This window comes from Rhinopithecus roxellana, chromosome 2 (assembly GCF_007565055.1).
Source record: "Rhinopithecus roxellana isolate Shanxi Qingling chromosome 2, ASM756505v1, whole genome shotgun sequence".
NCBI classification, from domain to species: domain Eukaryota; kingdom Metazoa; phylum Chordata; class Mammalia; order Primates; family Cercopithecidae; genus Rhinopithecus; species Rhinopithecus roxellana.
Window position 1 is genome coordinate 93,540,692 of NC_044550.1, and position 8,977 is coordinate 93,549,668.

The 8,977-nt window shown below is 40.2% G+C and overlaps 1 pseudogene; it reads right to left on the reverse strand.

Moving 5' to 3' along the window:
• Window positions 1-1,812: 1,812 nt before the first annotated feature.
• LOC104672212 lies at window positions 1,813-3,319 on the reverse strand (annotated as a pseudogene).
• Window positions 3,320-8,977: the final 5,658 nt, after the last annotated feature.

An 8,977-nucleotide genomic window follows, 5' to 3' on the forward strand; every position in this document is an offset into this window, starting at 1 on the left:
CTGATTCAGCCCTGTGGGAAACAGCAGGCATGCTAAACAGGGAGAGGGAGCACAGCTGCAAAGAGCAATGGTGCTGACAACGGATGATTTCAGAGTCTGTGCTGTGTGGAGGAAAAGTTGCTGGCTGTCCAGGAAACCCTTGTTCCCACAGGGCAGCAATTCCAATCTTCAGGATTATTTCTTGATTAAAATATAAAGCAGTGAAAAGGTAAAAGACATGCACATTTATTTTTATTTACTGTCTAGTCAATAATAGCTTTTTACCCTGGAGAAAATAAGTGTTGATTTTTTTTTTTTTGTTTTTAAAGAAAATGAGGAAACAGCACCTTCTACACTGATCACTTTTAGATCCATATTTTGTGATATTCGTCAATGTACCCTCATCAGAGCATCTGCTACTCTGTGGAAAGTTATAAATAGAGTAGTCAATTTCCAGTACAAATATTGCAGGCCATTCTAAGGTGATTTTTTTTTTTTTTTTCTCAGACAGAGTCTCACTCTGTCGCCCAGGCTGGAGTGCAGTGGTATGATCTCGCCTCACTGCAGCCTCCACCTCCTGGGTTCAAGCAATTCTCCTGTCTCAGCCTCCCAAGAAGCTGGGATAACAGGTGCCTGCCACCACGACTGGCTAATATTTGTATTTTTAGTAGAGACAGGGTTTCACCATGTTGGCCAGGCTGGTCTTGAACTCCTAACCGCAGGCGATCCACCTGCCTTGGTCTCCCAAAGTGCTGGGATTACAGGCATGAGCCACCTCGCCTGGCCTCTCAGGTGATCTTATCCTATAAACTAATCTCTAGCATTTAACAAAATAGAACAATACTGGTGTATTAGTTCATTCTCATGTTGCTATAAAGAACTGCATGAGACTGGATAATTTATAAAGAAAAAGGTTTAATTGACTCAGTTCAGCAGGGCTGGGAAGCCTCGGGAAACTTACAATCATGGTGGAAGAGGAAGCAAACATACTTCACATGGCAGCAGGAAGGAGAAAAATGAGAGCTGAGCGAAGGGGAAGCCCCTTATAAAACCATCAGATCTCAGGAGAACTTGCTCATTATCACAAGAATAGTATGGAGAAACTGCCCTCATGATTCAATTACCTCCCATGAGGTCCCTCTCCCAACACGTGGGGATTACAATTCAAGATGAGATTTGGGTGGGGGCACAGAGCCAGATTACATTAACTGGCAAAGTATGGCCTCCAAAATAAAATTGCTAAACTTTAACCACGTCCCATTATTTCCATTTTCTTATATTTTCATATTCTTATTTAAACATCAACTCAAATGGTTCTTCCTCCTTATAGTCCTCTCTAAATTCCCAAGTCAGCATTATTGCTATCCCCAAAGTGTTCCTGAAGCTTAGTTTGCATTTCTATTATAATATTTATTTAATTCTGTCTGTATTATATTATGAAAAATCGACTCTTACAAAAGTAACAAATTACTGGTCTTTGTCAATACCTAAGGTCATTTCCACGCTTGTCTAACTCAAGGATGTTTTCTCAGGATCTGATTTTATTTATCACCTTTGCTCTATATCTGTACTCAACAAAGGTGTGTTGGTAATAAATTGTTTTAGCAACCATTATGTGGTAGTAAAATAAAGGATTGATTTCTTTAAAGCCATAATTATTTATTTATAAATAGTTTAGAGGTTAAACTTTACTCAAACAAACAAAAAACTAGGTGACATTCTGGGGTATGAGGGACTGAGTCTCTCCTAGGTGCTGGGCAACACCAGGCACTGGCTGCACAAGGCCAGAGAGGTTACATGGTGGCTCTCTAGAAACCCGACTGCACAGAGCTGCTACATTCCCTGTAGAGCATTCACTTCTTCCAAGTCCAGTTTTATATGTGGAACCTCATCACCTGTTTCCTTTTTCAAGGTCCCCCGGGAAGGCAACCATGATAGGCAGAGGGCCACATTCCTCTGGGAATTCCACACTGTGGAAGCCCTTCTTACCTGCCAGCTGTTGATGGGTTTCCTAAGAGCCCATGGAAGAGGCCCCAGGTGAGGGGGAGCATACTGATGGACCCAGAGACCTTGGCATACATGTCTTTGATGCCAGCTCACTGGCATATGGTGATGATGGCTCTGTGGCAGCAGACATCATAACCTCTGGGTTGTTTCTTAATCTTGATATGTCTCCTTTTAAATCTTAATGAAATATCATGGAATACTGTATGGTCTTCATATCGTTCTACATAACGCAAATAATGAACTGCTCTATCCTTTGTTTTTCTGAAAGCATCTGTCCGTTTAGTGGCTTTCCCAACAGCAAAACTTGAAGCTCCTTGTCCATTCCCCACAGCATCCAGGACACCTACCAATCTCTTTCTTCCCTCTTTTGCTGTCCTATTGAAAACATTTCCTACCTCAAGTATCCTGGCATCATAATTATCATATTTTTCTGTGTTGGGACCAGGGTCGGGGGGCTAAGATCAATGCCTCCCCACAAGTTTCCACTGCATCCTTGCTCTCATTTAATTTTCATCTTCCTCTTCCAGTCCCATTCTTCTCTCTGCTGGGTCATGTTGGCCTCCTCCTTCTGTTCTTCCTTACTTTTTTGGGCGATGATCTGTACTGCTCCATTTTTAATAAGAGGGACATTGAGACCAGGCCACAGAAACCATAAGGCCCTTCACTAATGATCTGACCCCTGTTCAAATCCTTTCTTCTCTTCTTTTTAGTTCTGTTGCCTTTTCCTTTTCTTGTTCCAGCACCAGTCTTTGCTAAAACACCTTTCCACAGCTCATCTGCAGTGGAATTTCCTAGACAGTCACCTAAAAAGTGCAGCAACTACAACATCAATATCAAATTCCTGAGGAACTGAATTGAAAACTCAGATAAAACTGGTCAGCAAACAATTATCTGCTCTGTTATGAACAAAAGAAAAAAAAAAAAAAAGGAAGACTGCGATAAAAGACAGCACTTCCAAATCTTCTCATCAGTGTATAATGTTAGTAAAACCACGAAAGCTGATTGTTCATGTTGGAAGTAAGTCTCTAATCCTTGGAGGCAGCACTGACCCAGAAAGACATTTTTGAAAAGACAGCGAGAGAATAAGAAGAAAGAAAAACTTTTGATATTGTTCCAATTGGTGCAGATATTGACTAAAAGGAAGGTTCTTATTTGTTTTGAAAATACATTTCTAATGCATATCACCATGAATATTATAGATAATAGTTTTATATTTTGGCAACAATGGTGTCATCTGGAAATGATGGCACTCCATAGTCAAGTAATCTGTATGTGATTACAACTAAGTGATTTGCAGACGTACCATCGTGACAGCTATCACATCCCTATGCATCTTATTATTCTTTCTTCAAATGTTTATCGGTTCCCTTGTATCTAAAAACTGAGGGCACAGGGTGCAAACAGACTGATAAATATATATGCTCCTGGGAGAAGTTGCAGATGTAATCGATTTTGCTTCTAGAGATAGAGGAAAGACTGGGAAAAGTAGGAGCAGCCTAATCTATTTTCACCAATGATTACAGTTTAATGAGTAGGTGGAGATGAGTGGAGAATGAGAGATTATCCAGACAGAAGAATGAGTGCAAAGGACTGAGGAATGTAAACATCGGTAGGGTCAAACCTACTGAATTTGCTGAAGATCAATGGTGGGAATTGCAGCTCGGATAAGTATGAAGATGTATCCAAATGTGGAGGGCCTTGTATTTGAAGCTAAGCAATGGGACTTTATCCTGCTGGCTGGTGCATCTCTTTAGTGGGTATAAAAAAATAAATGATGAATTGAGGGGTGCTGACGAGTTGATGGGTGCAGCACACCAACATGGCATAAGTATACATATGTAACAAACCTGCACGTTATGCACATGTACCCTAGAACTTAAAGTATAATAATAAAAAAAAAATGAACTAAAGCTTATTAAAATGCCTAATTCTGAAAAATTCTCATTCAGTAGGTCTAGGATGAGGTTCAGAAAATCATTTTTAGCAAAAACGCTGGGTGACATTTTTTAAGATAGTCTTTGTTCAAAAATTAGCTGGGCGTAGTGGCTGGCGCCTGCAGTTCCAGCTACTCAGGAGACTGAGGCAGGAGAATGGCGTGAACCCGGGAGGCGGAGCTTGCAGTGAGCCGAGATCACTCCACTGCACTCCAGCCTGGGCGCAAAACAAAAACAAACAAACAAGCAAACAAACACACAAAAAGATAGTCTGTTCATACCTTAAGGAAACAGCAATTGTGGGATGTTGAGGCATTCTAACCAGAAGCACAACACTCTGCAAGATCATTTGGGGTGAGGAAAAGAAGGAAATTGGAAACACTTGTTTTGATTTGAAAGCACAGTTTTTTTGTAAAACCCACGGTCTGGGATGAAGGAGACCTGGATTCCTGCTTTGCCTCCTTCACTGATGAGTTCTGTTTCTTAAGAGCTGTTGTCAAACTTATTTGGCTCTCATTTGCACCTTCTTTCTAAGTAGGTAAGTATTAAGGGTAAAGATGCTTTAAAAATATTTATGCTACTCAAATGGAGGCTTTATAAATAATGCCAATGTTACACAGGCTGACCAGATCTAGGATGTGACCCAAATTAGAAAATATAAAGTATTAGTGGATGCCATGATTTGTGAGATGGCCACTGGAGTATCCTTCATAGTAGAGCTTAATGTTTGGAATTTGAATATAGGTTCTCAGACCAAAAGAAGAAAGATATGGTTAGAACTTACCCTTGGTGTTCTCTCAATGACTTACTTACTATTACAAATGAAAAGAGTTAATGTTTACATAAGAGCTCTTTGCCAGGAACTGTGAAAGCATTTTACATAAATTATCTTTTTTTTTTTTTTTTTTTTTTTTTTTTGAGACAGAGTCTCGCTCTGTCACCCAGGCTGGAGTGCAGTGGCCCAATCTCAGCTCACTGCAAGCTCCGCCTCCCAGGTTTACACCATTCTCCTGCCTCAGCCTCCCGAGTAGCTGGGACTACAGGCGCCCCCCACAATGCCTGGCTAGTTTTTTATTTTTTAGTAGAGACGGGGTTTCACTGGGTTAGCCAAGATGGTCTCAATCTCCTGACCTCGTGATCCGCCCGTCTTGGCCTCCCAAAGTGCTAGGATTACAGGCTTGAGCCACCGTGCCCGGCCAATTATCTCATTTAATTATCCCATAGCCCCGTACATATAAATATATCTTAATTTTTTAGTTGAAAGTACTGGCATCAGAGATGCCAGTACTATCCCAAGGAAGCATTAGTAGTTAGAAACTAGAGCTGGGATTCAAACTGATGCTGTCCGACTCTAAAAGCAGCACTTTTAACAATACCTCGCTAAACTAGATGAGTCTCCCTTAATTTGGACATACACAAAAAATAGATTTGTCATAGATCACAGACAGTCACTTAGATTTTGGTCTAATGTGTAATTCTCAGTTTCAGTGATCTCTGCAAAGGTAATATTAGTAGGTTGTGAGTTATGCAAATTGAAAATATCATCTATTTCTTGTACAAAAATAAAAGCTTTGTCAAATTTATATTCACACATGTTGAAACAATACATTCAAAGAACAATGTATTCATTTTATGTGGGAATTTAAATAGGTCCATGTGGAATAAAGATTAGACCGGTGTTCTCATGCACAAATTACTAGAGTAACTGGACTAAAGTCAAGAAACCTGATTTCTCACACTAGCTCTGCCACTGAACACCTGTTGTTTTGAGGTAGCAAGTTATCCTTTCTTTTATTTTGCTTTTTTTTTTTTTTAACTCCCTTATAATATCACAGGACTAGACTAGGGAGCCTCCAATATCCCTTTCAGTTCTAAAATTTTATGCTTCGATAATTATGAATAAACATGTTGCCCATCCCTTGAGTTAAACATGAATGATGAAGCATCTCAAGTCTGAAAGATATGGCTTTAATCTTACGTGACACCTCTGGCCCACGGTATCTCAGGAAAGCCCTACCAATCACATTTGGCTGCTTTGCTTGTGTAGTTTATGACCAGAATTGGTTTGCTTTAGATAACACACTCTTGTGCTGTGCCACTGTTGCTAAGATACAGTTTTGTAAATAAATGTTATTTTAAATATACATCCTGCTGTGGGGAGAAAGAAATGTGGAAAGCAGTAGGCCAAAGATGTAAGCTAACTTTTGAGAGGACTGAGACCATGCTTTAGATCAACCTTTACAGGATCCACGTTTCACCTCATCCTAAAATTATTTTGCTTTACCCTGAAACTGGGTGAAGGGAGGTTAAGCATGTGGGGGAAAGTGATCAAGTCTAAGGTTACTAACAACAATGAGTTGTTTTGTAACCCTAGTGATCTGTCCAGTTTGAAACGACACTGATACTGTTGCTGCAGGGCTCTGTGAGCATATTTTTTTTTTTCCTCAACATTTCTGTCTCAACCTTTCCACTGAAAATAAATAAATGAGAGAAACAGAAAGAAAGAGAGAGAATTTGATTGTTACCACTTACAATAGATTTTAAAAGTCCCCATTTTAGGAAGCAGTATTGAAGGCTGAAGGGATTCCAACCGGGCGCCCCTGCTCCAGAGGACAGTTGGCATGCAGACTGCCTAATAAAGACAACAAAGTAAGTCGTTCCCCATGTGCTGAGCTCTAAGGGGAGCAGAAAAGCCTGTCACTCCCTGATAACTCCTCCACCATGCCCTGAAAACCCACCATTAGACACCCACGTCTTAAAGCCCCCTTGACTCCTTGCTTAGGAGCCGCTGCTGAAATGTGAGCACCTCCAGAAGAAAGAGGAAGGCATAACCACGCTCCAGCTGACGCTTCAGAGGAGATTTTCTGGGCAACTAGCTGTCAATAGGAGAGAAGGGTGGTGAGAGAAGAGCGGTCTGGAGGGTAGCTCGCTTGCCAGGCAAGGGAGAAAAAGAGCTGGAAGTGTACCGTGGGGTTCCAAAGTCATATTTTGTCTGCCTCAAGCATTTTGTCAAGGCCAGCCTAGCTGGCCTAATTCGTATTTGGTTTTGCAAATGAAGCCAGATCCATTAGCCTGTTTTTATGTCGCTTTTATGACTCTAGACAAGATTCTTATTAGCCACATTCAATGACTGTACCTCTTTGCTTCATTTCCCAAAACTGAGCCAACTGTCCTATCGCTCAGCCTATGTATACTCAGGAAATAGAACTTAATTTTATGGTTATTAATTATAAGTCCTTAAGCATCTGATAAGCTTCTGTGAGGACATTTAGTGTTGCCCTTACTGCAAAAGCCTTGATATGTCTTTGTAACTCTGACTAATTCAGAAGGGCCACACTGAGGAAATGTTCATCATCTGCTCACTCACTGACAGCAGCTCACTCTTCAGGAACTTCCACAAACAGCTCTTCTCCTTGCGCTCCTGGGGTCACTGCTTTCTATTCCATGTCCAACTTCTTTACCAGGCTTTAGACGTCTGAGTCACAGGCTGGACTTCAACGTTTTAGTGTCACCTCCCCACCTTCCCCATCCCAGACATCCCCTGGTTTGGTCCCAGTCTGTCCCTTTTCTTCTTTTCCTTTCCACTGAGTCAGGATCACTTTGTTTTCCTGTTTATCTCCCTTCTCCAGGTTAGCCAAAGAGAACAGTAAAGAAATTACCCTGCTGGCAGATAAAAATTTAACTTGGAAATTACTGACATCTGGACTGCCTGGTTACTATAAAGACACACAAACCATGTACTTCGCCTGTATGTGTCCTGGGGAAAATGCTGAAAGAGAGTATTGGGTATAGGATTCAGATTGTTTTAGAGAAATGGAAGTGAAAACAAAACAAATGACCAGACTATGAGGAATAGAAAGCTTGCCAAAAAGAGACACTAAAAAAACAGGTGAACATAATAATGACAACAAACTCAGGAGTTCAAGGTGTACTGTCTTCAAATAGTCCTGTAATTCTGAAGATTAGAGTACGTTATGTCTAGCCATTTCTTAGAATTTTCAATAATCCATATTTTATGGCTATGTAAATTTTAAAGACAGTGGTTTGATGTCAGCCAAATCTATGGTGGAAATGTTGCTCCACAATTTACTAGTTTTTGTGATTTGGGGCTTTTGAGCTCTCTGAACCTTATTTTCCTTATCAAGAAAATCAAAATCAACTTCAAATAGTTATTACGAAGAATGAAAGAAGTGAGAATGCAGAGATTAGCACATGCCTGGCACCTAATGAGTAGGCAATAAGGGATAGCTGTTTTACATGCAATGTAATTAAATGCATATTGAGCCCTTTAAGTGCCAGGCACCATCCTAGTCATTACATATGTATTGCCTCATTTAATATTCATATTACCTTATGAGGTAGAGACAATCATTTGTACATTTCTTTTTCAGATGAGATGGTGGATATATGTAAAGTTAAGTCATTCACCCAAGGTTACACATATGGTAAGTGGGAGAACTGGGATTTAAGCCCAGGCAATGGGCTCAAGAACCCACACTCTTAACTACTATTCTTTAAATAAATATGATTGCAAAATCTTAGAAATGAAAGACACTGGAAATAGTTCAGTACAACCGATCATTTACAGATGAGGGACATTGGCTTCGGAGAATGAGTGCGAGTCATTAGTGAGTGGCAGACCCAGGAGGAGCCACTCTCCTGTCTCTTGTGTCCTTGCCTGTGGCCTCCCTGTGCACTGAGAGAGCTTTCCCCACACATGATAGACACTCATTGGGTTGTCCAAGAATTTTCAAGAGTGCAAACAGAAGAGTATTTATTTTAAGAAAAGGTTTCCATATGATTTAGATAGTTATATAAACTGATGAAATAAACCTGACCTGTGGGAATTTCATCTATATCATTAGGAAAAAAAAGAATCAACAAAATAGAAGGAAATGGAGAAGAGAGGAAGTTAACAGAATTCAAGCTAATTTTGATTTTTCACCATGTCTCCAAATATGGGAAGATATGGCCATTGGATTTTCATCCTCAGTCTATCACTTACTAGGACTTCATCTATATAAAGACAAAAGAGAGGGTACAGGAATGTTTAAATT